The following is a 16417-nucleotide window of genomic DNA, read 5'->3' as shown; positions in this document are numbered from 1 at the left end:
CACTATAGGGACCACGCCTGTAGTAATATTGGCAAATAATATTCACATGGTAAATCTCAGTACAAAAATGAATGTATAAAAGGCCTTACAACTAAAATATTCTGAAGCTAGTTTGTTGGAAAAATTTAGGTTTTCCCCTCTAACACGTCAGTGTTACTGTCTTTGAGAAAAATGGTTTTTGTTTGCGCTATGGCACAGACATGCTGTTGAAAGAGGCATTCAGCTAGTTCTGTCCCTTGAAAATGTAGTCGCATACGCATACAAAAAATACAATCTATGTTCGGTCCTAACGAAAAAAATAGTTTGCAACAAGGTAATCATAAATATTTAAATGCCTTTCTGACGACGTTTTTCAGGGCCAGTATGTGCACACTAAGTAAAATATCAAAAAATGAGAAGTCTTTTTTAAATGGTATGACCCTGCACGAATATCCCATACCATGCCATTTTACTTAATGAGCTGTCGAGACGTGGTGCATGCTCTTAAGGAGTCCAAAAAGACACTGCCAGGCAATTGTTCGCCCTACAAGGCCACTGACCGTGAAACCTGCTCCCACAGCTTGGGTGCTGCCAATATACAATCATGTTGGTGAAATAGTGGCCTACGGAGGTAGTAATTACTTTTGACGAATGGCGGAAATAAAACCAACATTTAGTACTTGTCGGCGAATTTTAAATAACCACTACAAATATCAAGGGCTTTCATATTCACAATCATGGTGTTTTTGTTTCACAAAACACCTCCACAGCTAAGATATTACACGCGAAAATAAAGGTTTACATGCAGAGCTCTCAACTGTACCAGTTTATTCGAAACAACGTTGGGCCATTATTTACATTGGTATCAAAATTTAATACCAGAATTGTTACAAGAACGACAAAAAAACACACCAGCCACGTTAAGCTATACGGCGACGAGAAACATTGGCCGGTAAAAGAAGAGGAAGTTGCTATATATTTTTCGGACGGGAGAGGAACGTCGTCTTCAAGGTATTGGGCACATTTGCTTCCCGCTCTGCCTGTTCACAGGCAATGTCGATCCCTGTGCGATGCCCTGTGCGATGCCCTGTGCGAGAATGGTGGCTGTGGCTTGCAGTTTTTATGCGTTGCCTATAAAAACCTCAGATTATTGCTAAAAACTGCAGACGCCTCTTCAAAATACCGACGGCAGCGGCCAACAATCCCGAAATTGTGCCACCAACACTGTTTCGGGAACAGAGCCCACTGGGGAGCTGATATGTCATTCACCTAGGTCAACTGCCTCATTGCTGACTTCGAAGAAAAGTTCCTCTAAGGAGTAGACCACAGTCGTCATATTTAATCTGTATATTCAATTGTCGTTCGGATGCTTAAAACCTTCACCTTGAACATCCGCAATGACCGTCCAGTACGTCAGGCTGACAAATAAATAAAGAAATATTTCACACAATCAACAATTGACATGATGTTCCTAAGATACAGTGCCTTGAAAAATCTGCCTTAATTTGGCGATTCTAAGGAACCTCCCGGAAAACCGCCATTACAACTCTACCCATCGAACCCAACTTTCTATACGCACATACGACATAACACCACTACATCGACGTCATTGCCATCGGATGCGTAAATAACCCCATTTGCCCTAGCTTAAGTACTTACACTTCCGCATTTCCAATCCGGTAGCAGCAGAGAAGGCGTAAAGAGCGTTCGCACTACGTCTGGAACGTCACCCACCAATAAAATTACGAATAAACAAATATACATCCAAAGCTTCGGCCGCTGCTATATATCGACCATGGCGACCAAATCGCGTGCATCGCGGCAACCGCCCGGCAGTAAAAAAACCAAGAAAATGCCGAACGCTCATGTAGGCATGCCCCGGGGTGACCAGCCAGTGTCTCAGGCGCAGGTTTGGCAAACGAAATATTTCCCCTTAGGGAGATTGGCCAAGAATCGCAAAAACAATTAGTCGTTCGCCGTACTCTTGGGAACACTTCCTCGGTAGCAGAGAAGTAAGTAATAGCTCACGCCCGTCCGTGATGATATCCAATGATTATCACTCAAGCTGGCGGGGTCTTATTGTTCCCCGGTGCTGTCTAAATCATATTGCCGTTTCATGCTTAGCGCGCAGCGCATGAGGACTGGTGCCTTCGTGTTTTTGCCCCCTGAGATGAAACCGTTGGGGGTTGAGGTATAAAGCTTTGCTGTAAAATGCTCCTGCCTTTGAAACACGAAGCGTTCTAGCTGGAGGCGTTGAAAAGCAAGTTTCACATTGTGTTGCTTTAGCACACAATTTTGGAAACGGTGATGAAACGTCATGGTGTGTTCTTTCAGAACGTGGTGCGCTCTAGCATGAGACGTTCTAAAAAAGAGTGTCCCGCTTTATTTAGCACGCTCCTTGCCACAGAGAGTTGTGCCAACGGAGATGAAACAGCTGGGAGTCGAGGTATACAGCTTTGTTGTGTAACAAATATTCATTAGAATATTACGTGTTTTACATCTCCTAGAAAGCTCGAGTGATGTCTTTCTCAACAAATTCGTCGGTCACGGCGTCGACACACCTTAAATACATTAAAAATTGCAGAATCAACCACTGCCTACGCGATAGACGCTCTCTCACTTCACGTACCCCAGCAAGCCTCACTGATATTGCGGGGTCATGTCCGGCTTTTTACACACACCGGACATTTAGAGCTTCATAACTGCATTCCGACTCCCACCAACTCGACATTAACATCTTTTACCAAATATAGTCTTCGATGGCGCGAAAGTTCTGAGAGGCTTCTGTGGCATGTGTGGCGGAAAAGAACTAAACCTTCATCAGCATGAGGAATACCTGACGCTGTGAAATAAGAGATAACCAACTGCTTTCCTGCATTTACACCCCGCTCCTCCTTTGTTGCATTGTTCGAACAATGTGTCTTTGGTTTCAATGAACAGGCTTACTACTGCTAACCTGAACAGCTGTACCATTTATTATCAGAACTGCACAGTCCTCATATAATTTGTGAATACGTGTTCGCGTATGTTTACAAGGACTTTGGTTGCAGCTTTGCAACCTAACGTGAAAAATATTTATAACTGGCTTGTACTTGTTTCGGTACGTATATTGGCACCGTTTACAAAGCAGCAGCAATGCATTCAACGTAAAACGCGAGAAGCGAACTGGTTGCACGTTTTGAGGACCATACAAGAAAAAACACAACTCTAGGATTTACCCTTGTTGCTAACCAATGGTGCCGCTGTAAACTGTAGTTTAACGCTCTATACAACCGAAAAACCAAGAAATGAACTTCAATTATCAGCTCAAAGACCATCGGTGCAGACCCTTAAACTACACTTTGTTGCTTTTTTCGGTTCGTCTTTGCAATAAAAAAGTATTTTGATAAAACAAAAATCATAGCATTTAAAAAAATACTGATTTAAAAATTTTGAATTTTTTCGTTTTTATAACTGGTGTCGAAGGCGTCAATGCACTGTGGTTAGCTGTACTCTTGCCAGCAACTAATTAAAGGATATTGTTTATTACCCCAAAATAAAAAAATCGTCGTTGTGCTTTTCTTGCCTTATGGTAAATAAATTGGCCTTCAGCGCAAGAAACATGAAATATCATCTCTCCAGATTTATTTACGTTGTGAGGAAAACAATACATCGGTGACGTTTCAACAGTTTAAAGAAATTCTCCGCAGTAGTAGCTCAATAAGCACCAATGGACAAATCTAAAAGCCTTGCAGCAGTAAAGAAAAAGTTGTTTTATTCGATGTTCGTTATGGTTTGTGATTTGTAGGAAAGCAAAATCAAAGCAAGTACACTACCGATATTTTTGGTTCCTTCAGGAAGCTCACCGGTCAACAACCCTGCCGGTAAGCACGTAGACTTGGAATGAAATTATAAGTAGAGTGTAAGAAAGATACAGAAAAAGATACAAAGAGGGCTGGCAGTCAGGACCAACCAGTCGGCAACACAACTCTCCTTGCGATAGCCGCTGCGTGATGACGCAGATGGGGGAAGCAGGGGCCGAGATGAGCGATGGAGCAGGAGGGCAAAGACTCCCCTTAGGTTTCCGTAGACCGCTTTAGGTACAGTAGGTTTTCCATGCCACCGAGTAATGCCTTCAGGCTGGAGCACACATTAGAGGTCTGCTTTCGCCGCACGTGGTGTGGGTAGAAGCCAAGTACACGTTCCAGCAACTCTGGTTCCGAGAAATCAGCACGTGTAAAGGAGTCCTTGTGCCCGTATCGGTGCAGCCATTCGGCCACATTGGCCCAGTCGAGCCGCAGGCGGAGCGGGAGGCAGTACGCCGCCCTTCTATTACGTGCAGGCAGCGGCGGCTGTTTCAGGCCACTCAGAACACGAGAGTTACGAATCATCTTTGGCACCATGCGAGCCACGACGGTACGGGAATCATCGAAGGCGCTGACGTCCAAGGAAAATGGGTTACTTTCGTGGCGGGCCTCTATTTTCTGGGAATCGGTAACCTTGTGTCAGATACCAGTGTGGCCCCGCAGCCAGTGGAGCCGCAAGTGTGAGCCTTGGGAGGACACCATGAGGGGCCTGGCTGCAAGGGACCATTCGAGGTAACCGCTGCTGTTGATGGTCTGGTCGGCCGCGCTGTAGCTGCAATAGGGCAGACCTTGAGTCCATGAGGATGACCGCCCGGGGTGGCCCTCGGCTCCCTCTTGAGAAGGATGTCAGCCACCAGGGGCAGTCTGGCCAGCCGAACTCTACCTGGCAGCTGACTGCCCTTGCAGTCCGGCCCGTTGCCGTCCGGCCGGTAAAGCAACGGCTGCCTCACAACTCAGGCCCCACGCCCGCAGCCGCCGCCTCATCCGTGTTGTGCTTCACGGAACCGTAAATTAAAAAATGCAGGTGGCCGTCAACCTGCTGCACGGCTACCGCATCATGTCGGATACCCATTGGTGGTGAGGCCAGCGTGTTACCCACCCCGTTGATGGTCGCGGTAATCCGCAGGGTCATCTTGTGTCGGACAGTGCCGGCTCCAGGCGAGGCCGGATCGGCACATTGATGCACACTTTGAAGATAATCAGCAGCGCTCTTTGTGTGAGTTTGTCTGGGCCCTAAAACTTTGCAGGAAGCCACCGTTTTTGCTAGTGGTCAGGATGGCCTGGATGTGGTGGGCCTCTCATCAAGGCTCTCATCTCGATGGGCGAGGTGCCCGCTTCGGTCTAAGTGCCCTCCACCGGGTACGAGAGGACAGGCCCAAGAGAAAGTTGAAGTGCAAGGTGCTTGTCCACCTCCAGCTCCGTTTAGCGTCGAGATCGGGGCAGGCGAGGCGAAGCGCACTGCACGAATTGCGTAGCAAGAGTGAAGCACGTGCTGGGCCACCTGATGTGACCAGCTGTTATCTCGAGAAAGGTACCACACCCTTCGGAGCACCCGTATAATGTGTTCCCAGAGGGCCTTCAAAGACGGCAGCCATGGGAGGCGACAGTCAATCAGCAGGACCAGGTTCTTCACGGTGAGCCGTAAGAGAAGCAGCCATCTATGGAGTGTGATTGGCTGTGTTGCCCGTCGAGCCCTCTAGCCTCCCGCGTAGATTATAAGGTCCTCCTTGGCCTATGAAAGCTCTAGATCACGCCCTAAATGTTTCTTTATTCTTTCAATGTTAATTCTCGTACGACTATTTGCGCTATAGACCAGACTGTGGGATGGATGTAGGAAAGTGGCAACTTGGAGGGCTGAGGGGCCCGCATTAAAAAATCAAAACCCTAAGAGGTTGTAACGCAGTACGTTTCGAACAACGTTAGTGACATGTGATGCTATAGTAGGTTCATGGCCGTAGTTGAAGCGACTCTCAGGTGAAGAGACAGGTGTCCATATTGCGAAAACAGAAGTTCATATGCATAAATAATGGAAAAGTAAGGATGAAAAAAAAACGGATAAAGAAGTCGAGAACTCAGGTGTAGTACGCGAACCACTCTGGTAGGAAGAAATTCTTCCAGAGTCCAGGCCCATGGGGAATTGCACAAGGAGACTTCTCATAAATTTGGCGGCGGCGGGGAGTTGGCCGAGACTAGAAGTTCTCTTCGAAGGGGACTACCGCTTGCGGTTAGTATCGTCGACGTGGTGGGGCCAAGCATCTGATCCCAGTCGCGGCGCAGTGATGATGCTTCCGTGGATTTGCCTGAAGAAGCAGGTCGGGCTGGAAGCACGAGCGCTGCTTCGGGTAGCGCGCCCGCAGATCCGGCGGCTGACGCTGCAGCGCAGGGTCTCCGAAGCATTGGCGCACGCGCCGTGCGGCCGACTGCCGCTGGTCCACCAGGCAACCAAGTTGTAGACGATCCGCCTGTTGCTCTATATGGCTTCATGATCTTTCTCACACCCATTGCCTCGATCCTGTTCTTTTTCGCCTGTCTTAGCTAGAGACCCCTTTGGAATTTCGCCGCTTTCTCTTCATTTTTAACTACTCACGCGCTAGGTGCGTCTGTTTTCTCAATATTTATTCTCATCTTTCCCAGGTTCAGTGCACCTCACGACATTGTCCCCTGCACAGGTGAGTGGCCGGTAAAAACACGCGCGCTTTTACGGCTTCTCTTGGAAACATGACGAGGAAAAGAAAAATGCAAAAGTGGTGCAAAAAATGCTATAGAGCCGTAACTGAGCTCATAAAATTGTCGTCTGAATCCTCGCTAATTGTTGATGCAGTGGACCCTGAAGAAATACTCCTGCAAATACAGGCCCCATCTAAGCACTGGTTGTTCAACGGCGCACAAGTCTTATGGTACGGCAGGGGTTGGTGTTCTGTTTCCTAGATGGATTTCCTTCCTTAGTAGGAGGTGCCCTTTTGAACACGCAAACAAGCGCTGAGAATTCCCGGTCGACTGTTGTATAACAGTTTTCTCGTCGGTGAAATGCTTGGCTTGCGAAGGAGTCATGGTGCGGCTGGCCACTCTACTCCAGTAGATGTTCTGCTACGATGCTTCTCTGTGAGGGGTCTGTCCAAAGAACAAACAGTGTGCGTATGTTGGAGGCACAGAAAGAGTTTTTCTTCGCCATTGATCCAAATATCTATCGGGCTGACACCCGCCACGCCCGAACACGTCTGCTGTTCTTCGTATTTCTTCAACATGGATAAGTGAAAGCGTGGTCTAATTCCCAAGTCGACTTCGTAGTCGACTCGTCACGCTTTCGAAGTACCATAAAGGCATCACTTTTTTGCATTATGGGTTTTTTAGCCACACTTAGAAGGAGAACGAGGACGCGATCTGGACGTTTAAGCGGTCATGACGCGGTCTTGCGTTCACACTATTTCTTTTGTGTCTTCTTCGCCTTTCGAAGCTGTTCTTGGCAGCTTTGCCCGCCTCTTCGAGTCTGTGTCGTAGCTTGACATGGTATGTGTGGGTGCTCCGTAAGTCTTCCTTCGTGATCTTACCAGTCTATAGTTTTTTCGTTCTCCTCAAATAACGATCCTTCTCTCTCTCTCTCAGGACTTTCCTAGGCCCCCGAAAAGGTCAGCCATATATCAGTTGGAAAAGCAAGAACGCGAGACTTGGTGAGGGTACCTCTCGTGCGACAACGCAATGATGCCAGGTAACGGTTCAAGCAACTCGCGTACTTTGGCATATGCGTCTGAGCATTCTCTTTAGCGTACCGTTGTACCTTTTGACCAGTCCATTGCTCCTGGCATGATAAAGTGTCGTATGGAGGGACTTGATGGACAAGAGTCCGTAGGCTTCTTCCCTCAGTCCTGAGGTGAAGCTTGACCCCTGGTCTGTGACGATTTTTTTCATGTCCCACTCTGGAGAAGATCTTTAAAAGACCTTCTGTGACATGAAAGCTGTAGATACTTGGCAGCGCAACAGTGTCAACGTAGCGTGTCGCGAAGTCTATCACTGTTACGGTAAGTTTGTTTCTTTTGCCTGAAGAAGGTGTAATCAGACCGAATAAAAGAACTCCTACTCGTCTGAACGGTGTGTCGATGCGCGATATGCTTTCTAGTGGTGCGATGCCTACTTTCCCTTTCTGGAAAGTGCTTGGTGCGTGTCGCTGGACTTCACGAACAATTCACGTCGGCATGCACGCCAGGCCGGTAAATTTTTTCAAGACAGCGTTCGTTGTTTTTATGGTTTCCTTTGTGTTGGGTCATGACGGCTTCATTTGCCATCTGTAGAAGAACGTTGCGCAAAGGTTGTCGCACCACCATGCGCTTGAATGATCATCCAGACGAAAGTTGATACTTCCTTTACAGCAAACCCTTTTCTACTGGACGCGAATGGGGTCGTGCGTTTTTGCAATCTTTTAAACTGTCGTCTAGCTCCTGTTATTCCCTCAGCTTATATCTAGTGACCTCAGCGATGGTAAGCTACCTCAAGGCGGCCTGTTGGTTTCGGTGACAGCCACGAATACCTGAGGGTCCATCGTAGTATTAGAGCTGCTTGGTCTTTGAGGTGGTTTTTGAGAAATTTCTTGGGTTGCGTTGACCTCACAAACCTGTGGATGCCATTTGCAATCAGAATCGCTCAGCGGCTAGGCTACTGAAACATTACCAGGAAATAAATAAGAAATTCCATCTGGCATGTATTTCACAAGAAGATTCAATAAAAAGTAGGACGTACGGGCCTTGAGGCGCACTTCTTGACATTACTCCGTAGTTTTGTCCACAAACGCCACACTCTTAACTTGGCCCCTCAAACAAGGGTCAGGCACAAGATCACGGAGCAAGAGCACGATATTTTCAATTGTGTATGGTAACATCGATGTAGGCTTTCTGTACGTTACCCCAGTCACGAAAGGTAGGTTCTTAAATAAGACATTTTTCGAGTTGCTAGTTCTGGTTGGTTCTTCAACCGTACTCTTTTCCAAATGCTCGTGGTACACTCCCTGTATTCGTCGTCTCTTGGCTACGGTGCAAGTGGAAACCTGCTTTAGGTCACTTTCTTTGCCTCACCCAGTCTCGGTTTTATGGCTAGGATTTCCGCACTTGCCGCAGCTACCATCCCATGCTGATTAAAACTGCAGCGTTACAAAGCGCTTGTACGTCCGAAGATTCAATACGCCTCTCCTGTATGGGATCCGCATTCCGTGAATCTTTTCTCTACCCTTGAAGTTATAAAAAATCGGGCCACTTTCTGATTATTCTCGGTTATCCAGTGTCAATAACACGAAACAAATATTCAACTGCCTTATCTTGCAATACATCGTATGATAATCCGCCTATGTGTTTTCCATAAAATACTTTACACCAATAAAACCCTAAAATATTCCTTTTTTTTATTTCCACCATACACGTCATCACGCATTGATCACCCGTTTAAAGGTGGTGTGCCAGACTCCTGAACAAACCTCCACCTGAACTCATTTGTTCCAATTACCAGCTTGCCGTGGAACCACATTCTAGCCTCCATCGTCTTTATCAGCCACGCTGCGCACGTCATCTACACAGTAAGCAATCACTTTGGGTAACAACCCTGCCGTTTTTTTAATGTTGTTTAATAATGCACTCCTCCTCTCTGTAGCGCATCTCTGCATTGAGAATAAATAAATCAAATAAAAAAATGAAATCAAATTTGCGCACTAGCTCTTGCAAGCGGATATTTTTGTTAACGTCGTCTGTTCCTGCTTGGAACCTTCTTTCTGGCATTGTACTTCTTCCCTAGCGTGCTCTGCGGCTTCTTTTGAAGCATCGTGCACTCCCAGCCGTTCTTTCCTTACTCGGACCAGCTCATTCGGCAAGCTGCACGTCTTGAAACCCAATACCTTGCCAAGATTTATTGTCTTTTTGACGTCCGCGCTGCGACTTCACTTGTAAATTGCGCTCGTAGGTTCTACATCCTTCTCTCCTAGCTGTAAAGAACAGTTGTCGTGTACGCCTCTTAGTGATGCTATAGCTGGTTCAGGGATGTAATTGGATTGGTTCAGAAGTGATGTGGCAGGTGACAAATTAGAAAAAGACTGACTTTATACGCACGACGTCGTGTAGTCTGGCGGAAGCCAGTATACGCACGACGCGGCTATGGCGCCAACGCGGCAGTTGCTGAAAACTGAAAGCGCCCTCATCACACGGGTTGGCGGGTTCAAGAGCGCCTTGGCGGCTTTGACGGAGGCGGCATGGCATTCGAAGTTGGGGCACGATTTAGTTACTTTAGCGATTTCGACCACGCCATTAAGAATTTCAGCTCCGCAACAACTCCTTTTACGTAGTGAAAGCTACAAAAACAGTGGACGTCGTCCATTCGCGGCTAAGTGTACGACTTCAACGACTGCAAAAGAAACTGAAGTACACAAACGCGACAACAGACTCTAACATCACGGTAACAGAATCAGACAGTAGACTCGGAAATCGCCGTGAGTCTTTATTAAAGCGCCCTAATAATTTCTGAACGATCGGTGCAGTTTGTTGTTGAGTGTCGCGGTTGCTCGCATGACTGTTATGTTGCGCGCTGATACTTCTACGCATGCCGTTTTGTTTTATTGTCCGGAATAAACTGCTTCGTTCTGTTTCTTGCGTGCCGGCGTCATATCATCGAGAGGGGTCAGGCTCGCGAACCCCTCGCACATGAAGGAAGTTCCTTTACGAAGTATACATAAACCAAGAAGTTCTTGGCGTTCAGTCTTATAGTGTAAATAAATGGCTAATGACCAAAGCAAACATGAAAACTGTTAGCATTACTCGACACATGTGGATGTGCTTGAAATGAAATGTCGTGGGTATTCATTTCTAAATGGTGAAAATTGGCTTGCACGTGGTCACTGAAATCCGTTAATCAATAAAATGAAATGGGGCTGCATCTGACTTCGTTTTTTAATTTGTTGCAACTGAACTTGAACCTGTAACTTTCTTAACGCGCATGAGTAGAACAATTTGCCGCATTGTTTAAGCTATCAGTCAACGTAATCCTCCATATACGTGTTAATTCTAAATATAGGGCAGGTGCTTTCACCCCGCAGTATTAATTCGGAGGCTGGATAAGAGCACCGCCATCCGTTAGGGTTCGATGCAATCGCAACCCGAGCGCTTCTGAACTGCATTGACTATGCAGATTTTAAGCCGAGATAAAAAATGAGTGAAAATAATAACCTCGGGTATTTTCAGGGAGCTGAACGTTATTTAAGAGCCCTAAATGTCCCATCGGTAAGTGGGAATATGGTCGGTTTGTCAAGGACGTAATGTGGCACAGAGCATGTTAAATAAGTCGCATAGCTGCAATCGTAGGTGAAATAAATGCATTATCTGGTTCTATGTCGTGCTTTGCATCCATAACATCAGCTGTGCTTTTTTTTATTGGGATACGGAGCGCAAAAGCTAAACGAAAACACATTTCGAGGAGCGTTGTATGGTTGTCATTTGAACCATCGGCTTCGCGACCCGTTATGCGACGGAAAAGGGCGATAGAGCCGCTTGGAAACAGCGCGGCGCCGGTTGCTTTGGTTGCCGCGTTGGCGCGTCACTCACATCGTGCGTATAGTGACTTCCGCCAGACCACACGACATCGTGCGTATAAAGTCGGTCTTAGAAAAATGGAAGTCTATGCAAAAAAAGTTGGGAAAGAAGGACAAAAGACAAATAAAAGAGTCGACTAGTCACGCGTAGTACGCGAGAACACTCTTGCACCAAAAAAGAGTTCTACATTCAAATCCTGTAGGGAATTGCACAAGAAAACAGATTTGGTGGCGGCTGCCGCGGCGAGTGGAACTTCCCGTAGAAGGCACATACTGCTGTCGGTGGGTATCGTTGATGCGAAAGGGCTCTGGCATCCGAGCACAGTTCCGCCGCCAAGACGACGCTTCTGTGGATTACCCCGAAGAATCTGGCCGGGCAGGAAGCGTGAGCGCTGCCGAGGGTGTCGCTCCCGCAGACCGGTTGGTTGCCGCTTGTCCACCAGGTTACCCCGGAGTAGACGATCCCCCGTTGCTTCTTAGCTTCACCATGTTTCGGGAACTCCATGCCTCGTTCATCTTCTGGTTCAACGCCCTTGTCTCGAGACCCCTTCGATTTGCACCTTTTGCTCTTCAAGCCAACCACTCACGCGCTTGAGTGCCTAGTTTTCTTTGATTTCTTCTCGTATTTCCCGCGCTCGGGGCACCTTATAGCACCATGTCACCGTAAACTACATCACAAAGTTGATAAACTTGTGCACACTATCCACGCAGTACCCTTAGACAAGGGAGACTGTGGTGTGCGTGACTCAGCTTGGTGAAGTAACTTGCTCCGTGGGTTGGAGAAATTTAAGCGAAAAAGTATAAGCACAGTGCACTATTAAAACCCCCTCAGCGAAAATCGCGGCAACAAAAACAGAATGAATGGAAGGGAAAAAAAAGCTCATGTTTAAGAATTCCAAACGTACTCAGAACAAGCGGGAGCCGACTGTTCACAGATTAATAAGTCAACTAAGCCTTTGTTCAAGAATGTTCAGCCTGCCGTGTTACTCTATCAAATGCATGAGCGGCTATCTCTTTTGAATTGTGCAGAAGGGCAGCCACCGACCACCCGGACGACGCGCCGTTGATAGAAATACTGAAGAAGCAAGTATCGGGAAAACAGCGTTTTCGTGGGTGTCCTTGTGTGTTTGTGTAGTCGTTGGTATCTATTCTCTGTCAGCGCGGAGCTGTAATATATCAAATCTTAAGCCGTCGGCTAGCCTCACGGTTCGCTTGCGGTGATATTAGGCGGCTGGATGATTAAATGATATCAAAGCAGTGGTTTAGCCCTCACCTAGCCATGTGGTGCTTCAAAAGTAAAGCTGTTTGCTTAGGAAGGGGTAACAAAAAAGCGCAGTTGGCGCACGCGTTGCCTAAAGTCTTCGCGGCGCGAATAATGACCTTGATTGATCGTACGGAGTACAGCTGTCTGCCTAAAAAGAACACGGGCACGATGATGCACTAAAGAATTAATTGGGAATTGTAAACTTTAGTTTTTGACAGCACGTCAGGAGTATTACTTCCGCAAGACATTTCTTGTTTGTTATTTCTCAGTGTCGTTTTAGCAGCCCTAAAATAGCGCATCGGAAGAATTACGTCAGTTTGGTGCGGCCCAGATCTCGTCTAATGAGACGTTTCCTCAAGCTAGTTTCATTTGCGCTTACCGTAGAGTAGTATGGCACTACAGAGATGCTACAAACCACGGACACAAACATTAGGAGGCCCGTATAAGTCGTTTGTGTCTGTTTTGACTACTCGGGAATAATTGTGTTATTGATTCTGTTTTATTTGAACGCGAGCCTGTGCTCAAAAAGAGAGACGCGAACCGGAAGATAGAATAGGGGCAGACGTGTTGTAAGACCCGAAATCACCTTACCTGCGGGTTCCACGAGTGGAGTCAGAATTAACTATAACAAGTTACAGACAGCCAAAAAATATGCTTCCGGTACCCAGATGGCTTATCTCTCCGAAAAGTGAAACGGGATATTGAATCTTAGACTTGAACCGAGAAACCTCGGACATAACAAAAGTCCACAATAGATTATAACATAGTATTGTGACTAAATGTATAATTGAACAAATCGCAAATTACCCTAGTATCAACAGAAAATTTTGATTTGGGCCAAGCAATAGAAAGTAAAAAATCGAATTGGAGCAGCAGTAATTGTAGGACTATGAGCGTGCACGGTGCGATACCCTGCGCATGCACAGCATACCAAGCTACATAAAATGATACGGAGATGTGCACATTACCATGATATTATAATTATAACTGTGACATGATAACTTTGCATATTTCTTGATATATCGACACACGCTGCCATTCAGCAGGTTAGATAGAGCGATGGGACGCTGCCACCCTTCCAGTATAAATTGGCTTTGAGGTTTATCGTATCTCGTGTGGATCAGGGTCTATATGCCTACTTTAGTAAGAAGTCATTTTACGTGAGCACATAGGAGTATTTATTAGCGATTTGCAGCCGACTGGGAAGACAAAAGAGTTGCGTGCATGCTAGGTAGACCCATGTAGTAAACAAGGAAATTGAGTGACGTCAGACGTAAAGTCTTTTTAGAGTGGTTTTAGCCTCCGCAAAAAAACAAATTTCAGACACAAAACTATCGCCAAAAAAGCCGTCGTAAATTTTTTCGTGGATATGTTCGTAAAAATAAACGTGAGAGAAATATTCTAACAACAGTGTACCAGTGCTAGAGTTCTAATCATGCCGCGCACCTGTTGTGACTTTCGTAAAATCAGTTTTCAGTTCTGTAGGCAAATACCTCGACATAGAATAAAGTAAATAGGGCGTATTACCTCTTTAAAAACCCAATAGACCTACAACCAACAGAAACGCTCTTAAATATTTAAAAACTGGCGCAGCTAGCACCAGTGGTGCAAGCCTGCAAATACAGCAAAATTTGCGGCCCCTCTCCCTGCGTCAGACATCCAGTTGCACATCAAATTAATTTCCACTGAAACCTGCCGCTGAAAGTTCTGTATGATTCGCACGAGCGATTCCTGTATCCGCACGTTTCACGGCTCTCTCAAACTCTACCGCCCTTGCACTCACTTGAACCCATAGCAAACAGCTCCGCAAACTTGGCGTCTGTAGCACAAACTCGGCGTCAGTTCTCATATTAGGCGGAAACACACGTGAACTGGCCAGGAGAACAGTAAGCGAGAGATCCCGCCACGAATGCTCGTCACAGTGTTTTCGAAGGTCGCGCTGGCCAACGCCGGAAGCTCCACACAAAGAACGCGCTCAGGTGGGCCAGTTTTCTTTTGTATTTTTTTGAGAGGTTGTCACGTGGCTCCAGCCGTCAAGGAAACCTAAATGTCGCCGGGCGTTCCCCGCATGGGGGACCTCCCCGGGCAGACTAGAAAGTGTACCCCAAGATCGGCTCGTCCATGGCCGCTTTCTGGAATATCCGGCCAGCATCCAGGTTCCGGCAGCCGCTGATCGTACATTGAACAGCCAAAATTCGACACACCAGCAATTCGGTGCGTCTCTGGCCGCCCGTGTTCGGACACACAACGGCAGGCACCCGGATGACAAATATATCGTTTACTTTCGGCCGCCGATGTTGCGAAAAAGAACGGCCGACGTACGGCCTTCGGGCATCCGTTTTTCTTTCGTGAAGCAGTATTCAGACGAAGCACGCAAGCAACCGGCCGCAGAATAATGTTATCCTTGTGAAAGTTGGTGTTCGGAAGGAGACCGACCGGAGTAAGGCTGCTGCGTATTCGCTCTTTCTACAGTGAAAGTGCACGCGTCCGGTAGCAGAAAATTTCTTTTCTTCGGGCAACCGGTGTTATAAAGAAATTTGATGTCGTACGTCCCCAAAATGTATATTCTTCATTCGGTTGGCGGTCTTCGCCCGATTTACGGCAAGCGAATGACCGCAGAATATTTGGCAATCGATGTTCTGGAGGAAACCAGCCGACGTAAAAATCTCAGGTTATCCGTCATTCTTTCGTTAACCGGCGTACAGCCGAACACTGGCACGCGTCTGGGCACCGAAATTACATGCACAGACGTGTTTGTAAGGAGACCCGCCGGTGTACGTCGGGTTTTTCCTTCGGTGAGGTAAAAGCCGTTAAAGAGCCGAGCAATGCAGACACCTTTTTGACCTGCTCATTGTTTATAAGCTTTAAGTGAGCGAACTTCGATTGCCAAGCAGTAATGAGCGGTACTAGGTGAAGCGGCAAGGTGCAAGGACCCACTGAACAGTTAACCTTTGTTAACTTTTTGAGGCCGGCACAATGACATTTGCTGCCGCAAGAAGACTGCGCCAGAACAACGGGTGAGCTAAGCCTCGCCAGACAAAGCGCTACCTCGCCTCTCCCGCCGGCGTTGTCGGCGCATCAGCTCGACGTCATTCCCCCCCTCGGGAAGTGGAAAGCATTGGAGACATGGACGCTGCATAGATGTCCGACTCGAGATTGCCATGGTTCTGCAAAAATAACTGGCCTACAAGGGCGTGTAAAAGCGGCCACCACACAAGAGGTCCACCGTTGCCACGTCAAGGACTCGCCAAAGAAAGGCAAGGGCGCGAAAAAGCTCACGTTTCCGGCAGTCCTTCTGGCAATATTACTGCGAAAAACAACGTTGCATTTGTTTTCGTACTAAACATACAGCAGGCTAAGCTCGTGCATTTCTAGGCTCAACTTCGTGCCCTGCACTGTTTCTATATATTAGTTTATGACTGCCTGCTAAAAACAAGTGGTATTTTAAACTTGCGATAACAACAGACGCCTGTCAATGACGAAGCGTGGATTTTAATTTAGCTGCGTTGTTTGAAGGTGAGCTCAGCTACACGTGGGGCACGACACAAGGGGTTAAAATATTCTCCAGCATCCTAGCCGATACTGATTTCGTCTGGCTTTTCTTGCTCAACGCAGCTTCTTGAGTTCAAGTATGATTTCGTTCTAGCAATAGATAAGCGTAAAGTAGTTGACAGTATTTTCTTGAATTGTTCGTGTGGCTGTATCTGTATGAGTACGCGTTTGAGTCGTCATGTTCGCGTTTTCTCGTTATTGTTTTTAGGCGCCCTGTGCTTT

This window comes from Haemaphysalis longicornis, unplaced genomic scaffold (assembly GCF_048455015.1).
Source record: "Haemaphysalis longicornis isolate Haplotype H1 unplaced genomic scaffold, Haemaphysalis longicornis Haplotype H1 scaffold_6, whole genome shotgun sequence".
Classification (NCBI taxonomy): Eukaryota; Metazoa; Arthropoda; class Arachnida; order Ixodida; family Ixodidae; genus Haemaphysalis; species Haemaphysalis longicornis.
Note: the sequence above shows the minus strand (reverse complement) of the source record.